This window comes from Hippopotamus amphibius, chromosome 13 (assembly GCF_030028045.1).
Source record: "Hippopotamus amphibius kiboko isolate mHipAmp2 chromosome 13, mHipAmp2.hap2, whole genome shotgun sequence".
NCBI classification, from domain to species: Eukaryota; Metazoa; Chordata; class Mammalia; order Artiodactyla; family Hippopotamidae; genus Hippopotamus; species Hippopotamus amphibius.
The window spans coordinates 13,307,956-13,324,802 of record NC_080198.1 but is presented as its reverse complement, the minus strand read 5'-3'; the positions used below and the strand labels follow the sequence as shown (position 1 = coordinate 13,324,802).

General features: G+C 36.8%; 1 protein-coding gene across 5 annotated transcripts in view; it reads left to right on the top strand.

The window, feature by feature from the left end:
- Positions 1 to 15,941: 15,941 nt before the first annotated feature.
- CNTN4 (contactin 4) overlaps positions 15,942 to 16,847 on the top strand; it is a 780,243-nt gene continuing 779,337 nt past the window's right edge. For all 5 annotated transcript variants that reach the window (XM_057706190.1, XM_057706194.1, XM_057706187.1 and 2 more), the window contains exon 1: positions 15,942 to 16,040. The gene's annotated coding sequence lies outside the window, so the exon portion shown is untranslated. The remainder of the gene's footprint in view (positions 16,041 to 16,847) is intronic.

The following is a 16,847-nucleotide window of genomic DNA, read 5'->3' as shown; positions in this document are numbered from 1 at the left end:
TATATCAGGCGGATTTTTACTAAGCCCATAATAATTTAACTTATTGTGAGATCATACAGCGGATATATCTCATCAGAATCACAAAATGCTTGTTCTAGTGTAACACAACCCCCCCCAGTTTTTATTTCTAAATATCCAAATTTATGAATAACTTTGGACCTCTGATTTGGCATGGAGTTAGTCAAGAAGAAAAAAAAAGTACAGGCAGAGAAATAAAGTACTCTTCCTCCTCCCTCCACTCCCCACAGTCATCAGGGACTTGCATAGAGTGTACTTGAAACTTAATTTGCTTCATTTTGAGTTTCATTTTCAAAGCTATTTCTTTTCCAGGCTTCCCATTACGCTTTATTTGAAAACCAGCTCTTATCATTTCAGTCATTGTCACAGATTCCAAGTTCTTAAATTATGCTGATCACAAAAGATACCAGTTTTATGTTCTCATCTCATTCAGTGGCTGTCCCAGTCTCCCAGCCGAGGGCCACATGGGCAATGTTTAGTGCAGATGACAGCGTTTGTTCTGAGCAAGCACACAACGACATGGCTGGGGAAGCTGAATCATATTTCACTCACACAAGAAAGGAGTGTCTCTCTGGGTCATGCAGCCCGTGGCCAAGAGATGTCAGAATACCTACAGCAAACATATAAGCAGTGTAATTAGCTCAGAGTCTCTAGCTGGTAGCACCCCTCACTTGGCATTATTAATCTTGGCGTCCTAAAGGGCAAAGTGTTGACAGCCTGCAGTTGGCTGGGTTACATATTGACCTGTGCTTTCTTCAAGATGCAGCTTAAGCTCACCTCCTAAATGGAGGCTTCTACGGTGCTACCTTCTGCTTCTTTCTGCTTTGTGTCCATGCCATTGTTTTGGCATTTCTCTCATGTGCTTTTAAAAAATGTGTGTGTGTGTGTGTGTGTGTGTGTGTGTGTGTGTGTGTGTTTGAGAGAGAGAGAGACTCTTCCAAAGATTGTGAGCTTTTCTGCTGCAAGGACTCCCCCCTTGCTCACCTACTGTCCCCCTTATTTCTGTTATAAATATTTTTTTGAATTGATGGCTTTTAAATTACTATTTTTTAATAGCATAAAAGAACCATCTGAATTGTGGTTCTGACTCCATGACTTTTTAGTCATTAATTAATACTTTTATTCAGCATACATTAATTGAGTACCTACTTTGTGCCAGAGTATTTCCGGCGCTGGGAATATAGGAGTGAACAAAACAGTCAAGATATAGATTAGACATCCCTGCTGTCCTGGGGTTTGCACTTTATGGAGAGGGCATGATAAATAACACATGAAAATAATCAAGGCAAACATCGAATGAATGGTATGCAGAGAATTAAAGTAGGAAGTGTGTAAATTATTACTTAAAGTTTGGTAGTTAACGGAGATATGACAGGATCAACCATGAAGGTCAGGGAAAAGACATTGATGACAGAGAGAATAGTTTATGCAGAGACTCCAAGGAAGCACTGTGCTTGTATTCTAAGAATGTGAAGGAGATCACTCGGACCAGTGCACTGGGTGAGTGTGAGATGCCAGAGACATAAGAAAGATGAAATGTTTGGATTTTATTTTTAGTGCATTGGGACAGCATCTAAGGTTTCAATCTGCATAGTGCTGATATTCAATTTGTTTTAAAAGTATTACGCATGTAGTATGTGCAGAATGGATTTGAGAGTAGGGGAGAAGTAGTGGGGTCCTAGATGGGACATTTTTGCATCAGCCCAAGCAAGAGGTGGTTCATAGGTCTAGGTGCTGGTAATAGAGGTGAAGATGGGTAGATAGATTTGGGGATATGCTTGAGGTCAAATTAAATATTTATTGATGGTTTGTGGAGGTTAAGTGAAGAAAGGAGTCAAAGCCTTTGTAAACATGGCTGAGTCACTTAAATGTTTGTAGTGATGGGCCCCTCATAAAATCCAAATTATAGATACATCAGTGGTTCCCAACGTGGGGTGATTTTACTACCATCCCCTCCTCCCCACACCCTGGAGACATTTGGCAATATCTGGAGACAATTTTAAATATCACAACTGTGTATGGAGTTGATGCTACTAGCATCTAGTGGGTAGAGTCCAGGGATAATGCTGTACGCCCTACACTGCACAGGGCAACTGCCTCCACAGAGAAGCCTCTGCCCTCAAGTGTCAATCATGCCAAGATTAAGAAACCCTGAGAGACATTTACCCGCCTCACAGGGTGGCTGTGAGGATTTACTGAAATAATATGTTATACGGCTAAATGGAGGTTTTAAATTCTATACAAAGTTTTACTGATGCCACAATTTTACAATATCTGTAGGGGTAAAGACAGTAAATTCTGGCAGTTGAGTAATCAGAGCGATCTCTTCTCTCCTTGTCCTGAATGAATGTGGTGCGCATTTTGAATGTGATGCTTTGGGCAGTAGACCCATCAGCCTTCACTAGAGTAGCAGAGAAGACCTGAAAAAAAAAATTGCTTCCAGGTTTCTTTTGACTCCATAATAGCCACAATTTTAAATTGTGTTGCAGAAAAGACTGATGATAAAATTCATTGGAAATGAGTTGCAAAGTAAACTCTCCTTTTTAAGAGGAAGTGGTGAGTAGGAGAACATGAGACTTGAGGGGGAACTGTGCCACCTTTTTTCCCTGAGAAATTGCAAGGGAGTTAATTAAGCTGGAGAGAGAGCAGAGTCATGAATAGAGTAGCTGGTTCTCCATGCCTTCCGTCTCCAACAGGGAGCATCCATCCCACACTTTGCTCTGCACCAAGCTCTTGTTAGTAACCTCACACAGGACAGGATACCTCCCTCCTGGAAGCTATGCCTCAAAATGAGGGGAACAAGCAAGCCACTCCTGTAATTAAGTACACTCCCTACAATGAAAAAGAGGTTAAAAAAAAAAAAAACGGCATCAATGAGTTCTTAATTGGGTACAAGATAATGTTGGTAGAAGTTTAAAATATTTAACCAGCAGTAAATATTCAAGGCAGTCATTTGAAGTAATCAATGGCTAGGTGAATGCATACATTAGCTGGCAGAGTATCACTTAATCAACAGTTCAGATAAACAAGAGGAGGATTAAAAATGCAGAACTTAAAATACAGAGAATTAGCAAAGTGGCTAATTACATCCAGGTTCTTTCTTCCTGGAGTCATTGACTGTTTAAACTTTTGTCAAAGTATTGCTAAAAATAGTCAGTTATCAAGAGACTCAATTCTTTTCAGAAAGCCTGCTTACATAGAATGATGGCCAGGTCCAGCATACAGCTTAGAAGTATCCAAGAATGAAGTGCTAGCAGGTGACCTCAGAATGTAAAGCCTGAGAATCCTTCAGCTGGCGTATGCTGCTGGCAAGAAGAGCATCTTTTTTTTTTTCACTTTTAGTGTTTATCACTTACAAGTTCTAGACTTTTATCTCTATATCCAGATATTATATGAGAGACTCTGTCAGCCACATTCCTAATAATATGCTGATACTGACATAATGCATGATTTTCTGCATTCAACAAATTCTTAGTATCTTCCTCTTTCAATCATCTCAACTTATTATACACCCTGCTATATAGAAAAAATATTAAAGTGGTTTAAATATTATAGGTGAGGCTATTTTCAGTATCTCCAACTAGAAGAACAAAGCTCTTAAGCCATATGGTAGGTTTACTTGTTAAAATGAGACCATCCTACAGACATTTTTCTTTTGCGTTTTGAAGGAAATGTGACTTTTTTCCATTCAAAGAGCAGCTTCTCTTTCCTCTAGCTTCAGTAGCCATTAACAGTTCTTCATTTTGAAGGATATATATTGATCCCAAGACATTGTCTGGATGGAAAAAAACAGTGCCTATTTCTAAGATTCCCTGATGTCAAGGCTCCTAGTTCTTATTGAAAGTAGCAAGATAATCAGATTAATGTGTTGTTGCTTATACTTTCCTTGGAAAATTCATGGAAATGGGGGTTAGAAGTAGTTTTTCTAATTTCAGCATTGTTTTAACTTCAGCATTGTTTTTACTTACCTCTGTGGCCGTGGGCAAGTCATTTACCTTGAGTCAGCTTATGCACATGCAGGGATATTAAAGTAGAAAGGGTCAGCTTGTTAAGTGGATTTGAAACCTAATGGAGAGTAAGAACCCTTACCCAAATGGATTTGAAACCTGAGGGTGTTATAACCCATTGAGTTTAGGTTTTTTCAGTCTCAGGAAAGGCATTTTTTTACACCATTCTCCTGGTGTTTGTGCATCACTGAAAATTCATTCCCTTCAATTTGCAGATGATAAAAATGTAAGGTTCAGAGAAACTAAGTAATTTGCACAAGGTTACATAGCTAGCTAATGGTGGTATTTGGACTTTAAATGTAATCTGCTGACCTGCAAAACTTCTTATTCCCCAATTTATTAGTTGCTTATTTAATCTGGAGATGACCATACCCTTTTGGGTAACAATCACAATTTAATATAAAACACACACACACACACACTCTAAACAAACTGGCTATAAAGGAAATATATATATAACATAATAAAGACCATATGTGACAAGCCCATAGGTAGCATCATACTCAATGGTGCAAAGCTAAAAGCTTTCTTCTGAGATCAGCACCAAGACAAGGAAGCTCACTCTCACTACTCCTGTTCAACATAGTACTGGAAGCTCTAACTAGAGCAGTTAGTCAAGAAAAAGAAATAAGAGACTTCCAAATTAGAATGGAAGAAGTAGAGACTTCCCTGGTTGTCCAGTGGTAAAGAATCTGCCTTCCAATGCAGGGGATGCAAGTTCAATCCCTGGTCGGAGAACTAAGATCCCACATGCTGCAGGGCAAGTAGGCACATGCTCCATAACTACTGAGTTTATGTGCCTCAACTAGAGAGCCTGAGTGCTGCAAACTACAGAACCCATGCACTCTGGAAGCTGCATGCCACAACTAAAGAGAGAAAACCCGCATGCCACTAGAGAGAAGCATGCGTGCCACAGCAAAGAGCCTACATGCTGCAACTAAGACTTGACACAGCCAAAAATAATAAAAATAAAGTTAAAAAAATAAAGGAAGAAGTAAAACTATCTCTATTTGCAGATGACATGATATTATATATAGAAATCCCTAAAGAGAAATCCCCCCAAAAACCATTAGAACTAATAGACAAATTCAGTAAAGTTGCAAGATATAAACTCAGTGTATAAAAATCAGTTGCATTTCCGTACACTAATAACAAGCTATTGGGAAAAAATCCCATTTACAATTGCATCAAAAAGAGCGAAGTACTCAGGAGTATTTACCAAGGAGATGAAAGATCTGTGCACTGAGAACTGTAAGATATTGATGAAAGAAATTGAAGAAGACATAAATAAATGGAACGATATCCTGTGTTCATAGGTTGGAATAATTAATATATCATTAATATATCCCTACTACCCAAAGTGATGTACAGATTATTTGCAATCCCTATCAAAATTCCAATGACACACTTTCACAGAAATAGAAAAAACAGTCCTAAAGTTTCAATGGAATGGCAAAAGACTCCAATCACCAAAGCAATCTTGAGAAAGAACAAAGCTAGAGGCATCACACTTCCCAATTTCAAGCTATATTATAAAGATATAATAATCAAAACTGTGTGGCATTGGCATGAAAACAGACACATAAATCAACTGAACAAATTAGGAAGCCCAGAAATGAACTCCTGCATATATGGTCAATTAATTTACAGCAAAAGAGCCAAGAATATACAGTGGGGAAGGGACAATCTCTCTAATAAATGGTATAGAATAGCCACATGTAAAAGAATGAAACTGGACCCCTGTCATACTTCATACACACACAAAAATCAACTCAAAATGGCTTAAAGACTTGCTCATAAGACCTGAAATCATAAAACTTCTAAAAGAAAACATAATCAGTAACTTCCTTGACATGGGTCTTGCCAATGATTTTTTGGATTTGACACCAAAAGACAAGAGTACTAGTTTCCCAGGCATATTGACCCAGCAGGAGAAACTGACACCATAGGAAGTCATTCTGCATCTACGCTCTATGGGATGTCTTCATCCTGTAATCCTTTTGATTTTATTAAATGACATTTTATATGGCTTGGTTTGGTATCACAGAAGAATGCAAGAAATAAGAGACATTGTGGTCCAGAGTATAGGGGTTAAAAGACAAGAAAGTCAGGTAATGAATGATGGAGTAGGGCAGGGAGACTAGCCAAGAGAACAGGAGAGAGCTGTGTATAAGCAGTTCATTAGAGAGGTTCTGCAGAGAAGAGGAGAAAGTGTCCAAATTCCATGGGGTTTTGTACGGTAGATTCTTCCCAAAGGGAGAGCTGCTAGTACTTCTTTGTCACTAGCTTGTTGAATATAACGATAATCAGACACAACTAACAGTGCAATAAGAAGAAAAACATGAATGTTCAGTATCCTGGAACCCAAATGAAGAAAGTGTGAAGGGATGACCATTCATGTCAGATGCTGGTGATAGGTCAGATAGGATGCAGCCTGAATGGTAGCCTGAGATTTATAGCTGCTATATTTAAATAGAGCCACTTCAAAGAAAAGAAGAAAGCCAAGGAAATCAAAACGTACGTTGATATCACACTAAAAAGCTTCAGCACAGCGAAGGAAGTCATCACCAAAATGACAACCTAGAGAATGGGAGAGAATATTTGCAAGTCATATATTTCATACAAGGTTACTATCAAAATATGTAAAAAACTCATAAAACTCAATAGAAAAAATCAATTCAATTAAAAATGGGCAGGGGAACTAAACAGACATTTTCCCAAAGAAGACATACAAATAACCTGTGAGTACATTAAGAAGTGCTCAACATCACTAATCAGGGAAATGCAAATTGAAACTACAGTGAGATGTTTCCTCACATCTCTTAGAATGGCTATTATCAAATATACGAGATTTAACAAATGTTAGTGAGGATGTACAAAAAAGGGAACCCTTATACACTGTTGATTGGTTCAGCCACTGTGGAAAGTAGTATGGGGATTCCTCAAAATTAAAAAAAAAAAAATACAACTACCATGTGAACCAGCAATTTCACTTCTGGGTATATATCCAAGGGAAATGAAAACAGGGTCTCAAACAGATATCTGCATTTCCATGTTCATTGCAGCATTTTTTCACAATAGCCAAAACATGGATGCATAAAGAAATTGTGTATATACACACACACACATGCACACACACACATATATATAATGGTTCCTATAAAAATAAAAGTGTTCATTATTATAGTTCACTCTTATCTCTATGGGGCCATAATACTTATTTTAACCACCACAAATAATTTTAATGCCTTTATTTTGTCTAACTAACCTAAGTGTACCACTGGTTAATGCTTTCCTATCTGGGAGTTAGGAACGTGTTCATTTATTGATTCCTTATATTTAACATTTTCCAGTGTATGAAATGAAAGTGTTTGGACTGCATGATTACAAAAGGACTATTTGGTTCTTACCTTATAGAGAGAATATGTATCACTACCTACCATTTTATCGAAGCACACTGCGTACAAGACACCATGCTAGGTGTTACAATTAGACCCTGAAAAATGGGGTGCTGTCTTTATGATGGTGTGATGGCCATGTATGTGACTAATATTCATAGTCTTTCCAAGAAATGTCTCCTTCCTGTCATATTTCTGAGAGGAATAGATGGCACAAAGAAAGGAAAAGAAAGCAAAATAGAGTCCTCTATGTTAACCTGGGGCTTGGGTCAATATATAACTGAACTCTAATATGATGGACCATGTGGAAGAATTCATTTTCTCTAAGATAATTAGTCTGTACTTGACCTAGTTTGGCTTGCTCAGATTCACTCTTGAATAGGTGCAAGTACTATCTACCATACACGTAGGCAGAGGGATTGTGTTGACTCAGCTTATTATCCCAAACAGTCACGTCAAGAGAGAGAAAAGAGAAAAAGTCAGAATATATCTAGGTGTTCTGACCTTAGAAGTCTCTTGAAAACTCTACCCAAAGGAAATGTGGCCCAGTTAATGCCCTAGAATTGTCCAACTGCAATCAGTAATAGTCCTTTTTCTAGCCAATAAATAGGATACTGGGCAAAACCCCTTTACATAGATAAGAAAACTAGCATATAGGTTTAAATTACAAGCCCAGAGTTGCTTAGCCAGCAAGGGCAGAATCAGTATGTGCACCTGGATATATAGTTAATATAGAAAACAAGATTTCTCCAAATTTCTTTTTTTATCTGTTACAGTTTCTTTTTAAATTTATGTATATGAATGATTTGTTTATATTTTAAACACACAAAGGCTCAGCCTGCAAATGTAATAATTGTAATTTTTTAATTGTTAAATTTAATCGAAAATTAAATTTTATAACTTGCATGGAGGTTTCTGTATTCATTCACTGTTATGGCCCATGAGGAGCACTTGTGAATACTTAGAAATGCAGAGAAGTGGTTAACTTTTAAGATCTTTGATGTATAGACCTTAATAAATAAGTTCAGTAAAATTCATATTTCTTGACGTATTCATTACTCAGCAAAAAGTTGCATATATCTTTTTAATTATTCACAAACTCGCAGTGCCTTCAAATCTTAACAATGAATTGATGCCTTTGATGTTATTATACACATTTAATAAAGTCATATGCAACTACACAGAAAAATAATAAAAGCCTTTCTTTTGATCCTAAAAGTAGATAATTAAACAGTTTCTTTTGCAACTGTAGAATTTTTTCACAGATTTTTCTTGAAGTTTTGCACCTTTGTGCTCTTCTGCTTGCTGGTTTATTGGTTAAAGGAAGTAAGACTTCTAGGTGGCTTTTAAAATTGTACACAAGCTTCAAAATTAATAAATGCGGGCTTTAAATAATATTAAATTAAGAAAGAACAATTATTTTTAAACTTTATTCATTTAGACTTAGGGCACATAAGAAAAATGCTCGTGTGTTAATTTTTGTTTCAGGATTCTCAAATGAGGTAAGGCACCACTTTGGATAAATTCAACATGATCAGAGAAATATCAATCCTGTCAATCTTGAAGAAATGCTTAGAGTTTGAAATAGTAATTTGATGAGTGGATATTTGTTTTTATTCTTGGTCTGAATAACATATGAATGTCTCATAATTGTCAGTATAGAATTATGTGAAATCTATTTACTTTGAAACTCACTAAGATGTTATTTCATTTATATTTTAGTATGTATTTATTTGTAGTAGGTAGGTGTAGATTGGGATATACTTAGGATTTTCTTAAAATAGTCACATTTTTTTCCAAATCATGATTTTTTTTGGGGGGGTGAGGAAAATTCACATAAAAATGAATTATCTTTACATGATTTTAGTTTTAGCTTTTCTTATGGTCTGTTGAGTTTAAAACAATTTTTTAGCATTATTACTGTACTTTTTATTATGTGGATGGTTTTCAGTCATATCCAATATATTATTTAGTAATAATAAGTTTAAAAAATTCATAAATACCACTATTTAAAAAATTTTTTTCTGATTATGAAATACTCTGAAATTCCAAAAAGTGTGATCACTAATTTAAGTGGGATGCTCCAACCTGATTTTACATTTCTTTGAGCATTGTAGGAGCCATGTAGTTTTTCTCCAACTGAAACTTCTATCAGGGACTTGAGACTTTAACTGTAGGTACTTGTATAGTCCTGAAACCAGTCTGGGCCTCAGATACAATTCAGTTAAATTCTTACTCAATTATAAGCTCCCTAAGGGAAAGGATTATATCTGTCTTGTTTTCAAGAGCCTAATGTATGTCAGGCATATAGTAGCCATTCAGAAATGAATGACAAGTACGCTTATGCAATTTTAAAACACAGTCCCTCAGTTCTTTTGCTCCAAAGTCCAAATAATAATACTAGAAACAAAGAATGAAGCAGAAGTAATATTTGTCTCAGCAAAATGACGTGTATACAGTTCTCAGAAAACTGGCTATTTCTTCCTTTTTAGAAGTATATGATTATTAAATAAACTTCTGTACTGAAAGGATAAGATGGTGTATCCTATGCAGATAACCAGAGAAACACTTAATCAGCAATTCTGAGAGATGAAGATCTCATTTTGAGGAAATGCAAAACAATGGAATACATTTCATTACTTTGCATTTAAAGTAGGGAGGTGATGAATACTTAGAAGGCTCTTCCAGCTATTCCAGGCCTGTTTCTTAGTAGGCAGTTATTTTTACTGACAGATGAGAATGTTTCACCTGTATTTGTTTGATGTAAGCTCTTATGATGTGCTTTTTTCTTCTATGGGCCCTCTCCCCTTCTCCTTCTTCCCAAGTTGTTGAAACAGGACTATTTTGAAGTGAAGTGAGAAAGAAGAGAAGTAATCTCTCTCTGCCTACTCTTTCTAAACCAGATGGAAAAATCAAAGTTAGGGTCAAAGCTAATATTGTCAACTTATAAAAGAGCCCGCTCATCATGTCTAACTTTCTTTGACAGTATCTACAAAGGATTCTGTATATAAGGATGATTTTATTGTCAATATGCAATCAGGCAGGTCAATGTTCATTTCATTTGTGAAGAAAACCACATCAAGCAAATTTCATTATAAAACCTAAAAATCAATATACATTCGTGCCAGTATTCTCTAAATAATGAATGTGAGTACTCCTTTACCCTGCAATAACATTTTTAAGGATTGGATTTTTACTAAAAGAAGAAAGAAACCATACTTAGTTTTTCCTTGGACAGTATTTGGATTTGATATTAAGACAATGATATTAAGAATGACTTTTGGAGTCCATTTTATACTTTTTTTTTCCCTTTTTTGGCTTTTTTTTCTCCATTTGGTTTTAAATATATTTATTGGTCAGTTATGGTGTCTACACAGGTTGACACTGACTAGAGTGAAAAAATATACAGATGTGTCAACAGGTAAGTATCAGAACAGTGATGAAAATTATAGCATGTAGTGGTTTAATATGCACTATTTATAGACACTATGATAAGAATTTTCATTTGACTTTTGCATTTAATCTTTATGACTACCCTAGTACAGGAGTACATATAGTTTGTGTAGGCTGAATGCTATGAGCCATAACCACCACAGAATAGATGTTTTTATTTTACTGCACGTGTCCTTCCAGTTGTGGTCCATCCTCTCACAGAGCTTCCGAATCCTTTGCTGCATTCTCTGTTCCATCTGACACAAGAAGGGGAAAAGAAGGTGAGGATAGAAAGAATGGTTTTCCATGGAAAAGGCATCTGTCCTTTCACTGTTTCATTGGTGGGAACTCAGTCATGTGGCTACACCTAATTACAGGGGAGTCTGGGAAATGCAATCCAGCCATGGGTGCAATGGGGAAAGAAAATAAGTTTACTGAACAAATAACCAGTCTCTCCCACAAGGGGGTGTTACTCCTTTTATAGATGAGTATCTAAGGCTTAAAGTTCAAGTGATGTCTGATATCCTCTGAGTGGGTTATGGTAATGCCAGGTCTGCCTAACAGTCCATGTTTTTAAGCACTGCCTGGGCTGAGTGCACCTTACTGTGATTATTCTGGAGACCATGGTATCTTCCTGCTAAAAAGATTAGCAAGAGAGATGCACGGCTGGAATTTTGACTTGCACTCTATGCAGGGTCGCCAACTAGAGCTTGCTGTAGCTCTAAGGATAATGCTAAAATCCTAAAAGAGAAGTAATCAGTACACCTTCTGGGGGAAACTTTAAGCACCAGCAGGCAATTTTTGTGCTCGCTCTTCCTCCTATCAGGATAACAGGCAGTGCTCCACTTGGAGCTGTTCTGTCAAGCTGGGTTCCTGTTAAGGTTGATGAACAGGCCCATGTTGGATGTGTGGTATGAGTGACAAAATTAAAATAAAACACAGTGGTTTACTGTGTTTTATTTTAATTTTGTAGATTTTGTAGTGTTGCTGTTATTGAAGCATAACCTAGCCTTTCCTGACTGATATACAATTCAGCTCAGACTCTCTACTTTCAGTGTCTTACAGGACTATATAGAGGGCTATAAAGATATCTGTGTCCCTGTGTCTATCTGATGATATTTTTTTCATTTATTTTAATTTTTTTCTTATTAGTTATCTATTTTATACATATTGGTGTATATATGTCAATCCAAATCTCCCAATTCATCCCCTCGCCCTTTTGGTGTCCATTCGTTTGTTCTCTACATCTGCATCTCTATTTGTCTTGCAAACTGGTTGATCTGTACCATTTTTCTAGATTTCACAATATGCATTAATATACAATATGTGTTTTTCTCTTTCTGACTTACTTCACTCTGTATGACAGTCCCTAGGTCCATCCACATTTCTACAAATGAACCAATTTCATTCCTCTTTGTGGCTGAGTAACATTCTATGCTATATATGTACCACATCTTCTTTATCCATTTGTATGTTGATGGACATTTAGGTTGCTTCTGTCACCTGGCTATTGTAAATAGTGCTGCAATGTACATTGGAGTGCATATGTTTGAATTATGATTTTCTCTGGGTGTATGCCCAGTAGTGGGATTGTTGGGTCATGTGGTAATTCTGTATTTATATCTGGTGATATTTGTTGGACTCTTGTTTTAAAAAGTTATGGCTGAAAGAATTATACTATAATTACACAATAGAATATATGAAACTGATAAAAAGGATATAGTTTCTGCCTACATTTACCTGCATGAAAAGATGTCCATGATCTAGGATTATGTGCAAAATGTAAGTTCAAAAATGCATAAAATTATATATAGATACATGATATTTCATAATGGCAGTGAAAACTTTGTTTACCTTTTCTGTAGGGAGGCAGACTTCCCAAGCAGAGAGCTGGAGGGGGTGATGGCATCCTGCGTTATCCCTGCTGTAATTACAGCCACCAACATCTTTTGCCCAAATCTCCAAATTAGCTTTCTTTTTAAATTTTTATTGAAGAATAGCTAATTTACAATATTGTGTTAGTTTCAGGTGTAAGCAAATTAATTCAGTTAGATATAAATATATATATATATTTTTCCACATCTTTTTCAACTATAGGTTATTACAACTATAGGTTATTGAATATAGGTTCCCATTTGGTAACCATAAGTTTTTTTTCTGTGTGTGTGAGTCTGTTTCTGTTTTGTAAATAAGTTCATTTCTATCATTTTATATTCCACATTTAAGTGATATCATATGACATTTGTCTTTGTCTGACTTACTTCACTTAGTATGATAATCTCTAAGTCCATGTTGCTGCAAATGGCAATATTTCATTCTTTTTTATGGCTGAGTAACATTCCAATGTATATATTGATATATACCACATCTTCTTTGTTCATTCATCTGTTTTTAATAATTAGAGGTGTTGAGCATCTTTTCATGCACCTGTTGGCCATCTGTATGTCTTCTTTGGAGAAATGTCTATTTAGGTGTTCTGTTCAATTTTTGATTTTTTTTTTTTTTGATATTGAGTTGTATGAGCTGTTTGCATATTTTGGATATAATCCCTTGTTGGTTGCGTCGTTGACAAATATCTTCTCCCAGACCATAGCTTGTCTTTTCATTTTGTTGATGGTTTCCTTTTGCTGTGTAAAAGCTTTTAAGTTCAATTAGGTCACATTTAAAAAATTTTTGCTTTTATTTCTTTTGCTTCAGGAGACTGATCTAAGAAAACATTGCTATGATTTATGTCTGAGAATGTTTTGCTTATGTTCTCTTCTAGGAGTTTTATGGTGGCATGTCTTATATTTAGGATTTAAAACCATTTGAGTTTTTTTAAAAAATATGATGTGAAGGAATGTTTTAGTTTCATTAATTTACATGACACTGTCCAGCTTTCTCAGCCCCACTTTCTGAAGAGACTGTCTTTTCTCCATTGCATATTCTTGCCTCCTTTGTCAAAGATTAATTAACCATAGGTGTATGGGCTTATTTCTGGGCTCTCTATTTGTTCCATTGATCTATATGTCTGTTTTTTTGTGCCACTATCATGCTGTTTTGATTACTGTAGCTTTGTAGTATCATCTGAAGTCTGGGAGGGTTATACCTCCAGGTTTGTTCTTTTTCCTCAAGATCACTTTGGCAGTTCTGGGTCTTTTGTCAAATTAGCTTTCCTAATGGTCTTACTCCCTCAGTTTTGACTCCCCTTAATCCATTTTCCACACAATAGCCTGTGTGAGCTTCGTAATAGATCTTGTATTTTTTTTTCCTATTGAAAACTTAAAATTGCCCTTGTTGTTACCATGAAAAACTCATGTCTTATCCTGGTTCCTGAAAAAAAGAGCCTAAGACAAACTGTTCAAGCGTTACTGGGAGGTTCCATCCCATATTGGCAAGAGTGAGGAAAAAGGGTGGTGAGGGCAAGAAGGGGCAGCAGAAAGGTGCTGTATTCAGGGTGGCCACTGGTACCGCTGATTTATAGTCTGCTTAAAAATCAAGGACAGTTGCTTGGCAGGTACAGTGGTTGGATCATGTGGGACATTTCTGATGTGTGAACACAAGAAAAACACAGCTTAAAGGAAAACACATCTCATTAGTGGAAGGAAATGAGAGAGAGTTCACCTCCAGCTCCCTCGGGTCTCTTATTGGTAAATGTTCCCATGCTTCTGGGTTGCATCATCTGGCCCTGGGGAACTGCTTAGGAAGCCAGATTCCAACTTGCTGTGGTGATTCATCTGAATATGAATTTAACAGGGGGTGGCAGAGATTTGGGGGCATGTGGCAGTTGGCTCTCAGGAGGCGGAATCTAGTGTGCTCATGTGAAGTTAAACAGCAACTGTATAGCCTGAGGTGAGCAAAATGGCAGAGGGTCCAATAATGGGGTGCAGAACGAACTTTGAGAAAGTACATGTGATGTGATGAATGCAGTTGATCATAGTAAGGACCCTAGATCCTGGCTCACTCAAGTCCTTACTGGGCCTATGAACATGTGAGCTCTCTTTTCCTATCCCCATCCCTATACTTGACTAAATATTACTAATTTATTTAGGGCCTCAACTTTGTTTCCTCCTTCTGTGTGATGGGACTCCTCCTCTCTCTTAGTTGCCCCTTCTGTGTTCTTACTGCTTTCTTATCATCTTATAATCATCTGTTTGAATCTCCCCACTTCCTTCACTACATCAAAAACTCATTGGAAGCAAAGGGTTTTTATTATTAACTGTTTTTTATCCGAAAGCAAACACATAGTAGAAAAGCAAATAGGAATGAATTGATGAATAATGACAACCAATACTTATCATTTATTATATTTTAGGCAATAAAACAATTTCCCTGATAATTGGGTTTTCGGAGGATTCTTGAGTAAGGTAGTAACTGCTACTTTAGTTTGTTCTTTTTCTGAGAATATTATGCACTCATGTGCATGTATAATTTTATGCCAGTCTACACTCCATATAGATTTTGTCTTTTTGTTAACATCTTATGCATAGAGAACTATGTGCATGTTTTCTCAGATGAATTACAATCAACTCTTGTTTTTAATTCATATACTAAAGGCATTTCAAAACCTATTTGATAAGAAAATTTTGTCTCTCATAAATAACACTCGAGGCGTTTGAGAGAACAATTTAGCTAATTCTTGTTATTGATTTTAAAATTTATTTTTTCTTGGTTGTTAGTTAAAAGTTTTGAAACATATTTAAAATATTTTGATTTATAAGCAAAGTATATATTTGGTCATTCAGGTGACCAAATACATATTTTAAATTTGTCACACATTTGGTCTTCATCCATGGTTCCTGACTCACAGCTGCCAAAACCCTTGGAATTTCCTAAGGAGCATGACCAAGGTGTTTCTTATTAGCTTAATGAGGTTATTTTGGATCCCACGTAAGGATGGGGGCTGGTTGCCAGGAGAACCATCCTTGTGATTAGAGGGTTGGAGCTTTCTGTCCTGCCCGCTGACTTCCTGGGAGGGGCGCTGAAGGTTGAATCAGTTGCTATTGGGCAGTGATTTAATCAATCATGACTACATAATAAAGCCTCCATAAAACCCCAGAGACCAGCATTTGGAGAGCTTCTGGGTTGTGGAGCCACTGAAGGGGAAAACAGCATGCTTGGAGCATGTGGAAGCTCCATGCCCTTTCCCTATGCATGCTTCACCCTGTGCATCTGGAGCATCTGGCGGTTCCTGAGTTATAATCTGGTAAGTAAAATACTTCTCTGAATTCTGTTCTCTGAGTTCTAGTAAATTAATTAAACCTGAGCAGGGGGTTGTGGAAAACTCTTGTGTATACTTCTAATGAAGTCATACACAGTTGTGCAGATAACAACCTGGGCTTGAAATTGGCATCCTGAGTTGGAGGGGGTCCGGGAACCTCCAATGTGTTGGTTAGAAGCACAGGTAACAGCCTGGGTTTGTGATTGGCATCTGAAGTGGGGAAGGAGGCAGTCTTGTAGGACTGACCTCTTAACCTGTGGAACCTGAAACTATCTCTGGGTAGATAGTCTCAGAATTGAGTTGATTTGTAGGACACCCAGCTGATACCCTGAGAAGTGCTTGTGGGGACCTCCCCTCCCCCCCACACTGCCATTAGAATTGGTAGACTCATTTACATTTCTATAACATTCTTCCACATAGGTCAGTTATGAAATGAGCATATACCTTCTTTGCGTGGACTTATGGATAGCTAAAGCCAGCTTTTTGACCTTCTGTTTAATGGTATCTTTTTAAAAGTCCCCACATTAATAATTTCTGTTGCCATTTTTACATCTCATTATAGACATTCTGATGCTTTAAAGATGTTCCTTTTTATACTGAAGCTCTTCTTGAATGTCCTTAAAGTGTCCCACTCCCCATTTTTCACTAATTTTAACTTGGTTTAAAACAGTGCTTTCCAGTCTTTGAACATTTGAATTGACTAGGGATGTTTAAAAAGAAAGCAATAACAGAGACACCCTCCCCCCCCCCAACACACAGAGATTCTGATTTAATTGATCTGAGGTGGGAGCT